The following is a 17,898-nucleotide window of genomic DNA, read 5'->3' as shown; positions in this document are numbered from 1 at the left end:
TGTAACTTAAGGCACATCTCTGCTGTACTCGGAGGCAGGCAGTTAGTTTTTTCTCCGGGGCCAACTCAGTGCACCCCTTAAGGCACATGCTGCCCAAGGTTTTTGCATGAGGAAATGTAGTCTAGTCTGGAGGAGGTCTGCATAGCTGAATATCTTGTCTCAGGCAGTGGCTGGAACCACTGCACTGCTGTTCAGTAGGGAGGCACGGGATGATGATGGACATATTCCTGACTGGTAGCTAACAACGGCAGTAGGCTATTAAGGTGACATTTCAATCTCTCCTCCAAAAATGTATCGTTATTCATTACAATAGGTCAGTATGTTTTTTAGTACCGTCTCAAAATACCCAATCTTTATTGTTTTTTTAATTTATGCTAAATTCTCAGCTTTAACAAATTCCTAGAGCACGTGTAAGTGCATGCAATGTTTTCTTCAGTTTTGAAATCTCTACCCCTTGAATGTCATCAAATCTCCCTTTATTTCTTTTTTTTTTTTTCTCATAATAGAAGATAAAAGAGATGCAGTGAACCAGCCAGGGGAGATGGAGCAGAGCACCTTAGTATCCAGTGGCCTCTGGTGAAGAAAAATCCTTTTGGCAGGAGGAGCAACAGGGCAGGACTATTGCTCCCCTGATTTTCATCTTTCCATCTCTTGCAGGGGAGCAGCATCTAATAAAATACACGTGTGTCTACTGTTCCACTGCCAGTAGCTGTGGTAGAGGAGCTTTGCACAGCTGGTTGGCACATGCCAGGAACTGTCTGTCCTGGGGGGATTATTTTTGTTTACATTTTACTACTGCATTGTTTTCTCTGTGTTTTTTTCCCTCTGTACAAAACTAAATGCGGCAGTGTTACAGAACCGCTTCTGCTGCTGTGCTCTCTCTTTGAAACGAATAGGTGAGGGGAAGCTGTAGGTCACCCCCAACCTTTCCAACTTGCTGCAACCCAGCAGAAGGCGGGCAGTCTGTAAAATCGGTGCACTGGCAGGGGGTGTGTTGGGGAGGGGAGAGCAGGATCCAGCAGCTCAGGGAAAGGAAATGGCTTAGAGTTGAGGATTGACCCTTGATCTAACTGCCCTGCCTGCTGTGCTGTCTCTGGCTTTGGACAGCAGCAGTCACCTCTGCTTGGGGAGGCATAGAAACCTGCATGCCCAGAGTGAGTCTCCTAGTGCTCAGGGCCAGAGGAAAGGGGTGGTGTTAAGGGGTTTGTGCTGAGGAAGGAGAAGTCGGGAGAGAAAGGTTATCTGTATCATATCTGGCATAGCCTGTCATCCTCACTTCTACCATTGTAAGAAGAGACTGCAGCTCACCTGGGATGGGAATGCTTTCATGGTCTGAAAGAGGAATGTGAGCTCCCCTCTTCAGCACTGAACTCCGAGTTTGCAATGTTCCTTTAGGCCCCATATTTTCCTCTTCTGTAGTTGGAAAGAATTAGCAGGGATGTCATGCTTAGATTTGGAGAGTACTTTGCAGCTCAGAAAGAATAAATCACAGGACAGGAAGATACTAGAGGATATATGGATGCATGTCCCAGTTCATGGCTTGGGTTAGCAACAATTTTTCTTTCCAGTGACCAAATCTATAGTATAGCATTTGATTAGCACTGACCAGCTCAGTCTGCCAAGGATGGATTTGAATGAACTGAGGGTAGGAAGTGATGCTAGAGGTTACAGTTCAACCTGCAAAGAATTGGGAGCATCAGGATGAGTGGAGAAGGCTGCAGAGTAAGACGACTAACAATGTAGGTAAGGTCTAACACAGCAAGGCCTTGAAAATGCAGGTGTGAATTAGATACAGGTGCAAGAGGATGTTTGAGAGATTCACTGGAGAAGGATGTCATCTGCTACTGGGGGAGAAGAATTTCCATTTTATTTGTGAGATGAACAGGTATGGTATGAGTGAGTGGTTGGGAAAGGATCTTACCTGGTCTTTTTTCCAGGTACAGACAAGACGAGTGAATGAGAGATAGGTCTTAAAAGATGCATCATCATCATCAGGATTTTTTTTTAAGTCGACAGATTTAGAAATTGGCCTATTTTCTATTTCTATTTAGAAATAGAAAAACCATCCTGTTCAGAGTAAAATCCTTTTTCAAAAATTGACTTGCATCTTATTGATAGTATCTTGATTAAGCACAGTTGAGGAAGGAAGAACTTGGCTCTGAATTTTGGTTTGTCCAATTGAAATAAAGATAAGTGCTTACCAGTCTCTGAAATGCAACTTGTTAGCTAAGATCTGCTCAAATTTCTTCTCTGTGTAAATACTGATGACAAATTCTATTTTGCAGTTTTGTTTTGTACCATGTACAGTGACATCTGTAGCCCAGGAGCCAGGATGGTGGTGAGTTCAATCCTGTTGGGCACCATTCACCTCAGGCAATTCCCTTGTTCTCTCTGTGTGCCAGCTCCCCAGCTTTATTTTAAAAAATAAGAGATAAAAGGCCTGACTGGAAACCAAGGACTGCATCAGATCAGAGCTTGACTGGGTAAACAAATTCTATAAAGAAAAATAAATCTGTCTCTTTCCATTTTTATTCTTGCTAAGTAATCCTAGAAGACTAAACCTTTGGACTTCAAAAAATTTTAATATATGATCTGGATGTTGTAGTGTATTATAGATATATATAAATTTTCCATTGGAAAATTCCATTGGAGCGAAGAGCACGGCCCAACTCTGACTTCACTCCAGGAACGCACGCACCAGAAGTGACGCGAAGTAGGTGTCAGGACCAGGAGCACCCATGGGATGAGATTGCTGCTCCCCACTGCACCGCCCCCTTTGTAGTCTCTAGTTTTCTTTCCTGGACTGCTGCTGGAGGAAACAGTCCACTCCGAGCTGGCCCGGGAAAGTCTCTTAGCTGTTGGTGTTGGTTTTTTGCCCTGTGCAAGCATGCATAGTGCCCAAGCATCCTTAGATTCTTGACCAAATCTGCAGGTTTTGTGGTTAAAGCTGAAATTGTTGCTAGTCCTTGCTTACTATGTAAGTCTAATAAATAGTCCAGGAGCAGGGCCTGCCCCGCGGTGAGAGATGGACAGATAGAGGTTCAATGGCCAGGAACTTTCTAAGGATCAAAAATATTTTAAAGAAATTGGAGAGGTGATACAGGCTGTTTCTGTCAGCCCTGCAGGAGTGGATCTTATGTGACTATGAATGTTGCTCCTGTCCTTCACAGTTTTTTTTCTTTTTAGCTGAGCAGGGTACACTACTGCCAGCTCTTAAACAACATTGTTTCTCAAGTGCATTTGATAGAGGGTGAGGGTTGGGTGGGGTTTTTTTTGTTGGGGGGGGTGGTGGTGGTTTGGTTTTCTTTTTTTAAAGAGAACAAGGTTTGCATTTCAGCCCTTGGATCTTCCCTTTGCAGGTGCCTTAGCCCTAGTGGCTGTGACACTGCATGGAGTTGAACTGCGGTATCTCTATAAGAGAAGTTATTCATGTTTGAGGCTCAGGTCACAGTTTATTTTTTTCAGTTCTCATATAAGAGAATATTATAACGCAAATGAAAAGGGTATTACAAAAGTTAAGGAAATACAGGTCACAAACAACAACAGTAAGTTGTCTTTCATCTTAATACAACTGCTATACATCTTTTCTATATGTCCATCATAAACTTAGATTTGCTGGTAATTTTGCTTGCAATAGTGAGCACCCCAAATGAAGATGGCACCACAAGATAAAATAGCCAGGACAACTTCAATGATTCCTGCTGTGTTGATTCCACAGGAGAGTGAGACGGTGGCCAGCTGAGCCCCAGCTAGCGATTTGGGTTCAGAATATCTCGTTCCTTCAGGGTCTTCAATTTTATCCAGATTCTGCTTGTACCAGGTGATTAAACCAATATTGGAGCAGGTGCATTCCAGAGGGTTGTAACTCAAATTGATTACGCAGTGACCAGCTAGGGACACTAATTTGTCACATGGTACAATATGAATCCTGTTGTGGGCAAAATTGAAATAGATGCTCTTGAGGTTTGAAAATGCACCTGTGCTGAATGGAATAAGTTTGTTGTGGCTCAGATCAACAACATGCCATAATTTCCTGAGGCTGTGAAATGCTTGGCTGTCTATTGCAGTCAGTTCACAGGATGATAAAATTAGCAGCTCTAAATTCGATAGCTGTTGGAACAGTTTGTCCTTTGGCATGACCACCTGACTCAAAGTTATTTTGACTAAGGTCCAAGAGCATGAGGTTTTCCAGGCCTTGAAAGAGACGCTGAATGCTAGTATTAATGTGGGAGGAGGAAAGATTCAACACTTGCAAGAGATGCAAATTTTGGAAAGGACCCTGTGAAGTATTGATATGGAATGAAAGCTAGGTCCAGCAGCTTCAGGTTAGCACCTTCCTTAAAGAGCACGTCTTGGAGGTGGAGCTTTATGTTGTGGCTCAGATTCAGGTACCGAAGACTGCTTAAACCATTCAGCACTTCGTTACAGCAGTCGAAGCTTTCAATGTGACTGTGACTTAAATCAAGATGTTGAAGCTTTGCCAGTTTCTCCAAACAGCCAGAGACCAGCTGCAGGATCCGCAAGTTCCCCTTGATGTGGAGGTGGGTGAGGGAGGGGAAGGTGGCAGAGCTGATGTTGCAGAGGTGCTCACAGGAGTTCGCGTTGAGAACTAACTCTGTTAGTGAGCTCGTGCTGCTGATGCCGGGGGGCAGTGCACCGATGTGGGTTTGAGTTAGGTCCAGCTTTCAGAGCTTGGTCAAGCACTGAAATGTGGCAGCATTTAGGTTTCTGAAGTGCCATAGTTGCAGATAGAGATCCTTGACAGAGATATTAAGAGGCCTTGTAAAACATTCAGGCTTATGTAGGGCTCCTTTTCCACATCGTGAAATGTTCCCAACCAAAGGGTCTGGGCTGTGGAGTTCTGTATCCCTGCGAGGACTCCAGGGATGTCAGTGCAGCCCCCAAAGTCCAAACTGTAGAAATGGGACTGGAAAGCTCCAGGTTCAATGTATAAAATATCGTTGCCTTTAAAGATGAGAGTTAAATTGCTGGTCTTCTGCAGAATGCTGATATCTTCTGCTGTGATTGCTCTTATATTGTTCATTTGAAAGTCAAGGTATTTGAGGTTTTGAGTTGGAAAGTAGGGAGGGAGCTGCAGCGAAGAGATGTGGTTGCTGCCCAAGATGAGGGTATCCAAGCTGTCCAGATTTGTCACTGGAATAAAGGATATACTGGTTATTCCTGTCTGCATTAAGACAAGCTGCTTCAGGGACTGAGGGCCAGCAAATGCTGTGTCAGACAGAAACATGAGCAGATTTCCGGTCAGCACAATTGTCTTCAGCTGCTTGTTGTTGTGAAAGGCACCTTCGTACACCCAGTTGATCTGACACCTTGAGAAAGCAACAGAAACCTGCCTCATAAAACTCTTCTGGTATATGCGATAACCCAAACTGCACTTCGTATCTGAAAAAAACTCCTAATCAGTTGCCTTCACCAGGATAAAAGTGTCTTTCTTTTTCAGTGATGCTTGCCTGGTATTTGTAAGCTCACATTTAAATACAGGGTCCTGGTGAGAAGCTGTATTACAGCAGAAAAACCTGCCCTGAAATGATGGGTGTGAGGAGGCATTTGTGGAAGTCAGGGAGACATGAGTCTTTTAGTGTCCAGCTTAATAAAATGAAAATCTCTTCTCCTATAGAAAAAGTTGGGCACTTACAAGGACCAAACATGTCTTTCCCTAGGTTTTAGGGAACAATATTTTTATAGAAAACTGAATAAAAATTGCTCTAGTGACTTTGCTGGTCTTAGCAGTAATATTTGGAAAATGCATATTTCACCCACTGTCCCGCAAATGATTGTCACTGGAGGAGAAGCCTAAATATTGCCCAAGCGTATCAATCTCTGCTTAGCAAAATACTTCACCAGTTGTCTGCAAGTACTACTGGTGGTTTCCCTGTGAAGGCAGGGAGATGCTACTCTGGTGTGCTCCAGAAGCCTCCAGCTCTGGGCAGGGGGTTTGACCAACGTGATGTGCAAAAGTGAGGACGCTCTCCCATACCTTGTTAAGTCCAAGTAGAGAGAGACTTCAGCTCAGAGAAGGTTGAATTCTGGAGGGAAGGGAACATGTTGAAGCTGAAGTTGAGGATTTCAGTTGTGACAGGTAGTTTTTCAGGAATCTCCTTCAGTCCTAAACCTTCACAGCTATAGCTTTTATTTACTGTAATCTGTGGAAAAATATATAGTGAAACTGCAAGAGGTATGTATTGTGAATATCAATAGGAAACTATGGCACTTTAAAAAAGCAAACAGAATTTTGAATTATTTAAAAACGTAGCAGCCAGAACCCTAGGAAACCTTAGCGTAGGCTTGCAATGCACAGCCCTGGGGTTTTGTGGAGTGTGTTTTTAAAACGAATGCCTTGAATCTCTCTTGTACTAATTTGAAGTGTCATCTGTAGTACTTTCTTACCGAAGTTAGCACATATGAGGATTTACTGTTCTGAATGAATTATTAATCCCTAAAAAAGAATCCCCACAAGGTAGTTTTAAATTCTGAATTTCATGAGTCTTGTAACAAAGCTTATTCTAAGAGAAGTCTTACAAAAACCTTGCAGAGAGGAGGTAAAAAAGAGCAGGTCTGGGAATATTTCTAGAAGGAACATGTCCAAATTAATTGGATCTGAACTGCGGTTACACTCTGCAGCGAGAGGATGGCGTGAATGTTTAGCTCAGGCTAGACAAAGATCATATCTGATACACCAAGACTTTAAAATTTCTATGAAGGCTTTTCAGTTTCAGTGAAAATAAATTGATCTATTATGTAGAGAAGTCTACTCTGTGGATACCAGGGAAGTTCATTAAACATGCCTGACCTGCCTTTGCCTGGTGATGACATGAAAGTCAACCAGAGCCTGGGACTATCGCACGCAGGAAAATGCCACCCTGGAATAGCCTGCTGTGGCCAGCCGCTCAAGGCAGAGGAAATGCTCAGAGCATCACAGTTGCCCTGACTGCTGAGCTGCGATGGGGAGCATGGGCGCAGCCAGCATAATGCCACCCTCCTCCTCGCCCAGCCCTACTCCCAAAGAAAGGGCAAGGAGATGGCCTGCCCTGGGTGGTTATGGGGCCAGCCTGGGATGGATGGGGTCCCCGGGGCCGCATGGGAGCTGCAGCTTTGGCAATATCCTGCCAGGAAGCTCTGAGATGTTCTGCTTGCAGGGAAGTAAACACATGTATTGCACAGTTGGCCAATCTGACCGTAGGGGGCCCGTGCGTGGCTATCTCCTAGCTAAGAGAAGCGCTATTTAAATTACCCGCACCAGTGACACAATGTACACTCTGCAAACTTTTGGACCATCTCAAGCGGCATGTAGCAAAAAGGGTCATCATTTAATGAGAAGCATACGGTCTTTTTGACCGAAATAGCAGCTGGAGCCGTGCTTCATGCCTAGATCACTCCATGTTTTAATTAGATTCAAAGCTATTCTATTAGCCCGAGGAAAGCAAGTACAGGCTGTGGGATGTCCAGTGAGAAATGCACTTGAGCCTAGAGTCTGTGACGAGCAGAGGACAATTGCAGGTGTGTGCCTTGTGGGGTGGGAGCACGTGGCCCACCGGGGTTTTGTTGAGGTGCATGTGCGTGGATCCTGGGGAATGATTCATGGGGTTTGGGCCTTTCTGGCTGTCGTGGTTTAATCTCAGTCAGCAATTAAGCACCATGCAGCCGCTCGCTCACTCCCCCCCCGACACCGGTGGGATGAGGGAGAGAATTGGAAGAGCACAAGTTAGAAAGACTCGTGGGTTGAGATAAAAACAGTTTAATAATTGAAATAAAATGATAATAATAATATGATAATAATAATAATAATACACAAAACAAGTGATGCACAGTACAATTGCTCACCACCCGCTGACCGATGCCCAGCCAGTCCCCGAGCAGCGGCCCCCCCGGCCAGCTTTTCCCAGTTTATGTACTGAGCATGACGTCACATGGTATGGAATGTCCCTTTGGCCAGTTTGGCTGTGCCCCCTCCCAGCTTCTTGTGCACCTCCAGCCTCCTCAGTCAGTAGAGCATGGGAAGCTGAAAAGTCCTTGGCTAGTGTAAGCATTACCTAGCAACAACTAAAACACCGGTGTGTTATCAACTTTGTTCTCATCCTAAATCCAAAACACTGTACCAGCTACTAGAAAGGAAATTAACTCTATCCCTGCCGAAACCAGGACAATATCCACCCCTTATTCTATACCATCTGCGTCATGCTCAAGTCTCACATTTTCCAGTACATTTTCATTAATCACCACCCCCTTTTATATATATATATACACACATACACAGATATCATTCCCTTCATCTGTGGGCCATCCCTCTAAAATGTTCGGTGAGTTCATTTAGTCCATGACTTCAGGCTCCATCTGTCATAATAATCTTTCAGGGCAGGAAAAATGGAGATGGTATGTGGTGTTGGATTGTTTCAGGTTGAAGTCAGTTCTGGTACCATCATCACTGTGCTTTGCTTGGTTTCACTGAAGTTATTCTTCATTAATCTGGGTGATTCTTATTATAATAACATTAGTATGGCATATAATATTATTAGTATTATTAGTATATCTGTGTATTATTAGTATAACTATTATAACTATAATTAGTACTTAACATCACATAATTCAGATCATTGGCTATTCTCACCCAAAATCAAATCCCCTTGAGGCACACATCGGACTTCCCCATCCTTCCGCATTATCCACCAAGTGCACCCAGGTCCTTGAGCAAAAGCAATCCCACGGATGGGTCTGCCTCTGCCCGAGGCAGGAATAACCCAGACTGTCTTCCCCAGCATATTTTTTATGTGCACTACAGGGACTTGATTCCCATCTACAGTACGTAAAAGTTCTGACTGGGCAGGGCCTGCTCGATTGGCAGATCCCCGAGTGTTGACTAACCAGGTGGCCTTTGCTAAATGCGTATCCCAATGTTTGAACGTCCCACCACCCATTGCTCTCAGCGTAGTCTTTAACAGTCCATTGTATCGTTCAATTTTCCCAGAGGCTGGTGCATGATAGGGGATGTGATACACCCACTCAATGCCGTGCTCTTTGGCCCAGGTGTCTATGAGGTTGTTTCGGAAATGAGTCCCGTTGTCTGAGTCAATTCTTTCTGGGGTGCCATGTCGCCATAGGACTTGCTTTTCAAGGCCCAGGATAGTGTTCCGGGCAGTGGCATGGGGCACGGGATATGTTTCCAGCCATCCGGTGGTTGCCTCCACCATTGTAAGCACGTGGCGCTTGCCTTGGCGGGTTTGTGGGAGTGTGATATAATCGATCTGCCAGGCCTCCCCATATTTATATTTCAGCCATCGTCCTCCATACCAAAAAGGCTTTAACCATTTGGCTTGCTTGATTGCAGCACATGTTTCGCATTCATGGATAACCTGGGCTATAGTATCCATGGTCAAGTCCACCCCTCGATCACGAGCCCATCTGTATGTTGCATCTCTTCCTTGGTGACCTGAGGTGTCATGGGCCCACCGAGCTAGAAATAATTCACCCTTCTGTTGCCAGTCCAGATCCACCTGAGCCACTTCAATCTTAGCAGCTTGATCCACCTGCTGGTTGTTTTGATGTTCTTCAGTGGCCCGACTCTTGGGTACGTGAGCATCTACGTGACGGACTTTTACAACCAGGTTCTCCACCCGGGCAGCAATATCTTGCCACAATGCGGCAGCCCAGATGGGTTTGCCTCTGCGCTGCCAGTTGCTCTGCTTCCATTGCTGCAACCACCCCCACAGGGCATTTGCCACCATCCATGAGTCAGTAGAGATAGAGCACTGGCCCCTTTTCTCGGTCAGCAATGTCTAAAGCCAGCTGGATGGCCTTTACTTCTGCAAATTGGCTTGATTCACCTTCTCCTTCAGCCGTTTCTACAACTTGTCGCATAGGACTCCATACAGCAGCTTTCCACCTCCGATGCTTTCCCACAAGATGACAGGACCCATCAGTGAACAGGGCATATTGCTGCTCATTTTCTGGTAGTTCATTATACATTGGGGCCTCTTCAGCACGCGTTACCTCCTCCTCTGGCAATATTCCAAAATCTTTGCCCTCTGGCCAATCCATGATCACTTCCAGAATTCCTGGGCGACTGGGGTTTCCTATTCGAGCCCGTTGTGTGATTAGTGCGACCCACTTACTCAATGTAGCATCAGTTGCATGATGTGTACAGGGGACCCTCCCTCTGAACATCCAGCCCAGCACTGGCAGTCGGGGTGCCAGGAGGAGCTGTGCTTCAGTGCCGATCACTTCTGAAGCAGCTCGAACCCCTTCATAGGCTGCCAAGATCTCTTTTTCAGTTGGAGTATAGCGGGCCTCGGATCCTCTGTATCCCCGACTCCAAAACCCTAGGGGTCGACCTCGAGTCTCCCCTGGTGCTTTCTGCCAGAGGCTCCAGGTAGGGCCATTCTCCCCGGCTGCGGTATAGAGCACATTTTTTACCTCTTGCCCTGCCCGGACTGGCCCCAGGGCTACTGCATGAACTATCTCCCGTTTAATTTGTTCAAAAGCTTGTCGTTGCTCAGGGCCCCATTTGAAATCGTTCTTCTTTCGGGTCACTTGATAGAGAGGGTTTACAATCAGACTGTAATTTAGAATGTGCATTCTCCAAAAACCCACCACGCCTAAGAAAGCTTGTGTTTCCTTTTTGCTAGTTGGTGGAGACATGGCTGTTATTTTGTTGATCACATCTATTGGGATCTGACGACGTCCATCTTGCCATTTTATTCCTAAAAACTGGATCTCCTGTGCAGGTCCCTTGACCTTACTTTGTTTTATGGCAAAACCGGCCTTCAGCAGGATTTGGACTATTTCCTTCCCTTTCTCAAAAACTTCGCCTGCTGTGTTGCCCCACACGATGATGTCATCAATGTATTGCAGGTGTTCTGGAGCTCCACCCTGTTCTAATGCAGTCTGGATCAGTCCATGGCAAATGGTAGGGCTGTGTTTCCACCCCTGGGGCAGTCGGTTCCAGGTGTACTGAACACCCCTCCAAGTGAAAGCAAACTGTGGCCTGCACTCTGCTGCCAAAGGGATTGAGAAAAACGCATTAGCAATATCAATTGTGGCATACCACTTGGCTGCCTTTGATTCCAATTCATATTGAAGTTCTAGCATGTCTGGCACAGCAGCACTCAGCGGTGGCGTGACTTCATTTAGGCCACGATAGTCTACTGTTAGTCTCCACTCTCCATTAGACTTCCGCACTGGCCATATGGGACTGTTAAAGGGTGAGTGGGTCTTGCTGATCACTCCTTGGCTCTCCAGTCGACGAATCAGCTCATGAATGGGAATCAGGGAGTCTCGGTTGGTGCGATATTGCCGCCGGTGCACTGTGGTGGTAGCGATTGGCACTTGTTGGTCTTCGACCTTCAGCAACCCCACAGTAGAAGGGTCCTCCGAGAGACCAGGCAAGGTGGACAGCTGTTTAATCTCCTCCGTCTCCAAGGCAGCTATACCAAAAGCCCACCTGTACCCTTTTGGGTCCTTGAAATACCCTCTCCTGAGGTAGTCTATGCCAAGGATGCACGGAGCCTCTGGGCCAGTCACAATGGGGTGCTTCTGCCACCCATTCCCAGTTAGACTCACTTCGGCTTCCAATACAGATAGCTGTTGGGATCCCCCCGTCACCCCAGAAATATAGATGGGTTCTGTTCCTATATATCTTGATGGCATTAGGGTACACTGTGCACCGGTGTCTACCAGAGCCTTATACTTCTGTGGGTCTGACGTGCCAGGCCACCGAATCCACACAGTCCAGTAAACCCGGTTGTCCCTTTCCTCCCCCTGGCTGGAGGCAGGGCCCCTCTAATCCTCATCACAGTACTCGTTTCTCATTTCTTGTGCGTATGAGTCAGAAGTTTCTTCATTAAGATCAAGAGTAAGATCAGCCCTTCTACTCTCTCTGGGGAACTGCCCGCTGGAAACTGGAGCAGCAATTTTCCTGGAAGAACCTCTTTCTGTGACTGTTTTCCCTTGTAATTCACGTACCCGTGCCCCTAGGGCTGCAGTAGGTTTCCCATCCCACTTCCTCATGTCCTCTCCGTGGTCACGCAGGTAAAACCATAGGGTGCCCCGTGGTGTGTACCCTTTATATTCTCTCTCTTGAGCAAAAGAATGCTTACTTCTAATACCCGAGATACTGGTCCGTACAGGTGGGGAGTAGGACCTATCCTCTCTGAGTTGCTGGATCTCCCGGGACAGTTTCTCCACAGCCGAGACGAGGGAGGAAGAAAGACTTTCCTCGTATTGCCGGAGTTGACTAGCCAATTCATCCACTGTTTGTTCCTCTCCATCTTTCCAGGTCATCACTGCCAATGAATTGGCGTATGACGATGGTGAGCTCCTTACAAACTTCCGCCACATGGGTCGTGTGCACTTGACTTCGTCTGGATCTTTGGATAGTTGTTCATTGTTCAGGTCATCATAAATCACCTCCAGCACAGCTAATTCTCTCAGAAACTGGATACCCTTCTCCATGGTGGCCCACTTGCTTGGGCGACATATGACATCTTCCTTAAAGGGATACCTTTCCTTCACGCTTGACAGGAGTCGCCTCCAAAGGCTGAGGATACGTGTCCCTTTTCCAATTGCTTTGTCAATGCCCCCTTCCCTAGAAAGGGATCCCAGCTGCTTGGCTTCCCTACCCTCTAATTCCAGGCTACTGGCCCCATTATCCCAGCATCGGAGCAGCCAGGTGACAATATGCTCACCTGGACGGCGGCTGAAATCTTTTCGTATATCTCGCAGCTCACTCAGGGATAGAGATCGGGTGGTCACTGTCTCGTTTATGAGTTCTTCCTCTTCCTCCTCCCCGATCAGCGGCCGGCTTTCCTCCTCCCGTTCTCGTGATGGTCCTTCTCTAGGGTCATCTGTCTCGTATACTTCTTCCTCCGGTTCCCTTTTAGAAGAAGCTTCTTCCTCCCTTACTAAACGAGCTGACTTCTGCTTCCAAGATTTCTTCTTGTGTACAGGGGCGACTGATACTGGCACAGGCTCGTTCTTTGGTTCAGCCACAGGGCGTGTTGCTGGGGTTGGAGTGGCCGCAGTGCAAGTGCATGTCACCGGAGTCTGAGTGGCCGCAGGGCCTGTTGCCGGGGTTGGAGTGGCCGCAGTGCATGTCGCCGGGGTTGGAGTGGCCGCAGTGCAAGTGCATGTCACCGGAGTCTGAGTGGCCGCAGGGCCTGTTGCCGGGGTTGGAGTGGCCGCAGTGCAAGTGCATGTCACCGGAGTCGGAGTGGCCGCAGGGTCTGTCGCCGGGGTTGGAGTGGCCGCAGTGCATGTCGCCGGGGTTGGAGTGGCCGCAGGGCCTGTCGCCGGGGTCTGAGTGGCCGCAGAGCCTGTCGCCGGGGTTGGAGTGGCCGTAGTGCGTGTTGCCCGGGTTTGAGTGGCTGCACGGCCTGTTGCCCGGGTCTGAGTGGCCGCAGTGCGTGTCGTTTTACTGTCAGAGCCAGAGACCTTCTCTTCCCTTTGAGGGCACTGAATGGTGTTGAACAGGGCTCGGTAGGCATGGGCCAGGCCCCAGCACGTTGCAATGAGTTGCATCTCTCTAGAGTTGCCAGGGTGACAGCATACTTTTTCCAAATATTCTACTAACTTTTCAGGATTCTGCACTTGCTCAGGGGTGAAGTTCCAAAACACTGGGGGTGCCCATTGGCCTAGGTACTTGCCCATCTTGTCCCACACACCCTGCCACTCATAATTATTCAGCCTTGGGGCAGATCTCTGGATGATATTCTTAAATTGCTTACCAACTTTAGACAAAACCGAAACAATATTCCCAAGAAGTATTAATAGAAGTATCTTAACTGCCCAAGGATGCTCAAAATACTGAAAAATTACTGTAATGAAGGAGGAAACATCATAGAAGAAGGTAGTGACACTGCCATTCTGTATTTCCTCCGTAAAAAAACTCTCAGAAAAGTTACTGCAATTGCTAGTTGTCTCCACGATATGGTATCCATGGTACAGTAACGGCTTCATTGCGAAGTTTACATACCACAGAAACGTCAAGGTCAATGTTCTAAAAACAAACCTCACAAGCGAGACATTACTATTCACTGCAGACCACAGCAAACTGCAAAACCCAACACCAATCTTTAACATGTACAGCAGGAAAAAGAGCACGATGCAGATTATACAAATCAATATCGAGAACAGAGAAACCAACATTGTGACCCTCAACTATTAACAGATATAAGTTCCTTAATACACTCCGGTTAATCTGTTATTATCTCAAACCCTTCGTGCCCCACGTTGGGCGCCAAAAAGGACTGTCGTGGTTTAATCTCAGTCAGCAATTAAGCACCACGCAGCCGCTCGCTCACTCCCCCCCCCCCCCCCCGGTGGGATGGCGGAGAGAATTGGAAGAGCACAAGTTAGAAAGACTCGTGGGTTGAGATAAAAACAGTTTAATAATTGAAATAAAATGATAATAATAATATGATAATAATAATAATAATACACAAAACAAGTGATGCACAGCACAATTGCTCACCACCCGCTGACCGATGCCCAGCCAGTCCCCGAGCAGCGGCCCCCCCGGCCAGCTTTCCCCAGTTTATGTACTGAGCATGACGTCACATGGTATGGAATGTCCCTTTGGCCAGTTTGGCTGTGCCCCCTCCCAGCTTCTTGTGCACCTCCAGCCTCCTCAGTCAGTAGAGCATGGGAAGCTGAAAAGTCCTTGGCTAGTGTAAGCATTACCTAGCAACAACTAAAACACCGGTGTGTTATCAACTTTGTTCTCATCCTAAATCCAAAACACTGTACCAGCTACTAGAAAGGAAATTAACTCTATCCCTGCCGAAACCAGGACACTGGCCATGTGGGACCATGAGTGTTTCAGACCAAACCATGTCTCCACCTATATGTGGCTCAGAAGATGCAGGCGGGTAGCGGAGGCCCTCAGTAGCCTTGCTGGAGAGGGAAGAGAAGTATTTGTTGCAAGCCACAAGCTGGATACGGCGAACGCTTTCTTCCTTTCCTTTAGGCGCAAATCCTGTAACCGAAGGGTGCCAGGGAGTGCAGGGGGAGCAGGCAGCGCAGCCCAGCGGGCAGGGGCAGAGAGATGCCGGCAGCAGTGTGGTGGGAGCTGGGAGGAAGTAGAAAGGGACTGTCAGCAACAAAATGCCCCATGCGGGTTGTGAGTGCAGCTCCTCTGCGGTCCCGCTCCCCCCTTGGCATGTTGGGGCCCGGCTGGAGCTCAGCACAGGGGAGATGGCACCGGGTCCAGCACCAGCAGGGAAGGACGTGCCAGTACTGCCCACGGCTGAGCTGCCCCGCGTGTGGGCACTTGGCATAACGTAGGGGACAACAAGTCAGCCTGGTACCTGCCATGACAACACGCGGCTGTAGCACAGGGACTTGGTTCTAGCCTAGAAGCACCTAAATAGTACAGCGCTGGTAATTATAGAAATGGCAAAATATAGACTTAGAAAAGCCAATGCTTTCAATACTGATAAGCAAAGAAGAACACATGGAGCTGACTGCAGCAATGTGCAGTTCAGACAGATAAAAAATGTTTAAAAATTAAAAAATTTTTAATTTTGTTTAAAAATTAAAAATTAAAAAATGTCACTATTAATGAGAACAGTGCCTATGTTTTATCATTCAAATAAAATAGCAAGTGAGCTCTCTCCTTACGCTTCAGGGCATGGAGTGGATCTCACAGGGAGCTGAGGAACAGCCATCACCTGGGGGATCCTGTTGTACATCTCAGAGCGCTCAGGGATTTGTACATTTAATTCAGTGAGGAATTTGCTATTGGCCCCAGCTGTGCACTGCGTGGGGCTGGGTTTCCAGGGTGCTTCTTCCTTGAATCAAAATCCTTGCCTTTTTTTTCCTTGTCTTCCACTTTAAAAAAATAAAATAAAATAAAAATCTTATGGGTCAGCCTTTTCCCCTGCCCCTGGAAAAACCCTGGTACTTTCTTACTATTCTCACGTGGTATTGCACATCAACCAAATGGCAAATAGACACACCATCGTCCCACCACCATGTACAAATTCCTGTATGGAGAGCACAGCATAAGAGACAAAATTCCTTAGATCTGTCCTCTTTCTAGCTCTGATATCTGCTAAACACCCCTGTGAAATTTTATCATCCTTTGAGCTCTCTGGGAGGTGAAGTGCGGTGCTGGTTTGATGGGCTCCCAAAGTCCCCGGGCAGCAGCAGGAGAGAGCATGGGGGTGCATGGATGTGCAGGTACGAGGAGGAGGGACAGTGACCAATGTTCCTGAGCACATCTCAAGACACACCTACCTTATTTCTCCTATAAAGGCCTTCAGATCCCCTGAGAGAAAACCCTCATCAATTGAAAACAGTTGGACTTCAGCAGGCAAGTATTCACCAGAGACCAATCCTCTATGTACGTGGCTCCTGTATCTCGAGAGACCAGTGACTGTCACTTGCCTCCACGCACATCGTCTCTGCGGCGCTAGATGCTTTGCAGCGAACGCAGGCGAGTGTTATGAAAATCAAAAGATATCAATCACAAGCCATTACAGAGTGAGGTGGATTGTTAAAATGGATGATCTTGTGCTACCTTCCCTTAATGAAAGGGAGATAGAGCAGCAAAGGTTAGATAAACTGGGCGAGTTGTCTAGAAAGCAGATCGTAAGGAAAAAAAATGCTTGCTGAACCTCCCAGACTCAGTGTGAGCAAAACAGTAGTTTCGGACTGAAAGAGGAACTTCCCTGCTTTAAATATAGTCAAATGGCTGTGCACTGATACTTTTCTAGGGCAGAACAGATTTTTTAAAAATGGAAAGTGAGGGAAATTGGTCTTTATGCTCATGTAGAGCAAAATGTCTCCATTAAGTACAGGAGAGTTAGTTCAGCGTGAAATAGGTGGTAGAGCAAGAAAAGGGCAGATGAGACTGCAGCATCCCACCAAAGGGGAATTTAATGAGATGGAAAGTTTGAGTTGAACAAAATTTGGTGTATCGCTTGTGAAAGTCACAAGAACTTCTAAACCAGCTAAAATATAGGCACAAGATCTGTGCCTATATTGCTGCAAAAAGGATCACGATGCTGAAAACTGCTTCTCTCATTAGAAACCACAAAGCTGAAAAGCAATAGTTCAATCTGAAAATTAACTCTTTTCCTCTTGTATTTAGATTACAGGTAACAATCAGGTTTTTGGAGGGGAACAATATTTCTAACCATCTCCAAGATGGGCACATGTGGAACCTGCAGGCGGGAGGGGATCCCATGCCAGCAAAACAGGAGCGTCTGGTCCTCGCTGCCTGGGACGGTGCTGAGTGCTGGGTCTAGCCAGCCAGCTGGACCTGCCTATTTTTTCCTTTTTTTTTAAATGGCTGAGTTATTAGCTTGATAACTTTGTTTTCAGCAGGCTTAACTGGCACTCTTGCTTCATCACCTAGTAGAGAAAGGCATGAAGAAAACATACCGGGCTCAGCAAACGTGCCCCAGCATGATGGGGAGAGACCAGGCAGGTTGAACCACAGAGCTGATCACAGCCCTGGTAACTCAATCAGTCAAGCTTCAAGCAATTGAGGTGCTATCTGGAGAGCATCAAGCTCAACACCTGGGTAGATGGAGACATCTGGGCTTATCTGGTGTGGTGCCAAGGACATGCAAGTAATCAGCAGCTTCAGCTCTGAAATAGCATATGAAGGCTGCAGCTGCAGAGCCAACTCTGTTTTGGATCTTTGCCTAAACCTCTTGGGTGGTCTTGGTGCACTCCAGGTGGGAAAGCTGTTGGGGCTGGTGAGCATGGAGAGCACCAGTGCCCTGCTGCTGTATTTGTCTGCTGCTAGAATGCTTCTGTGCTGATCTGATTTGGCTGGGGTTTTTTTTCTCCTCAATTTATAAAATTTAAAAGAAAATAACTTATCTGAATGACAAGCTGAAAAGCTCACTCCATATCCCACTAACAGCTCCGCCTCTT

The 17,898-nt window shown here is 46.7% G+C and overlaps 1 pseudogene; it reads right to left on the bottom strand.

The window, feature by feature from the left end:
- Positions 1 to 3,606: 3,606 nt before the first annotated feature.
- Positions 3,607 to 15,324, bottom strand: LOC143172233 (CD180 antigen-like; annotated as a pseudogene).
- Between the last annotated feature and the right edge of the window lie 2,574 nt (positions 15,325 to 17,898).

The sequence above is a fragment of the Aptenodytes patagonicus genome, chromosome W (assembly GCF_965638725.1).
Source record: "Aptenodytes patagonicus chromosome W, bAptPat1.pri.cur, whole genome shotgun sequence".
NCBI classification, from domain to species: domain Eukaryota; kingdom Metazoa; phylum Chordata; class Aves; order Sphenisciformes; family Spheniscidae; genus Aptenodytes; species Aptenodytes patagonicus.
The sequence above is the reverse complement of the archived record's forward strand: the minus strand, read 5'-3'. Positions and strand labels throughout refer to the sequence as shown.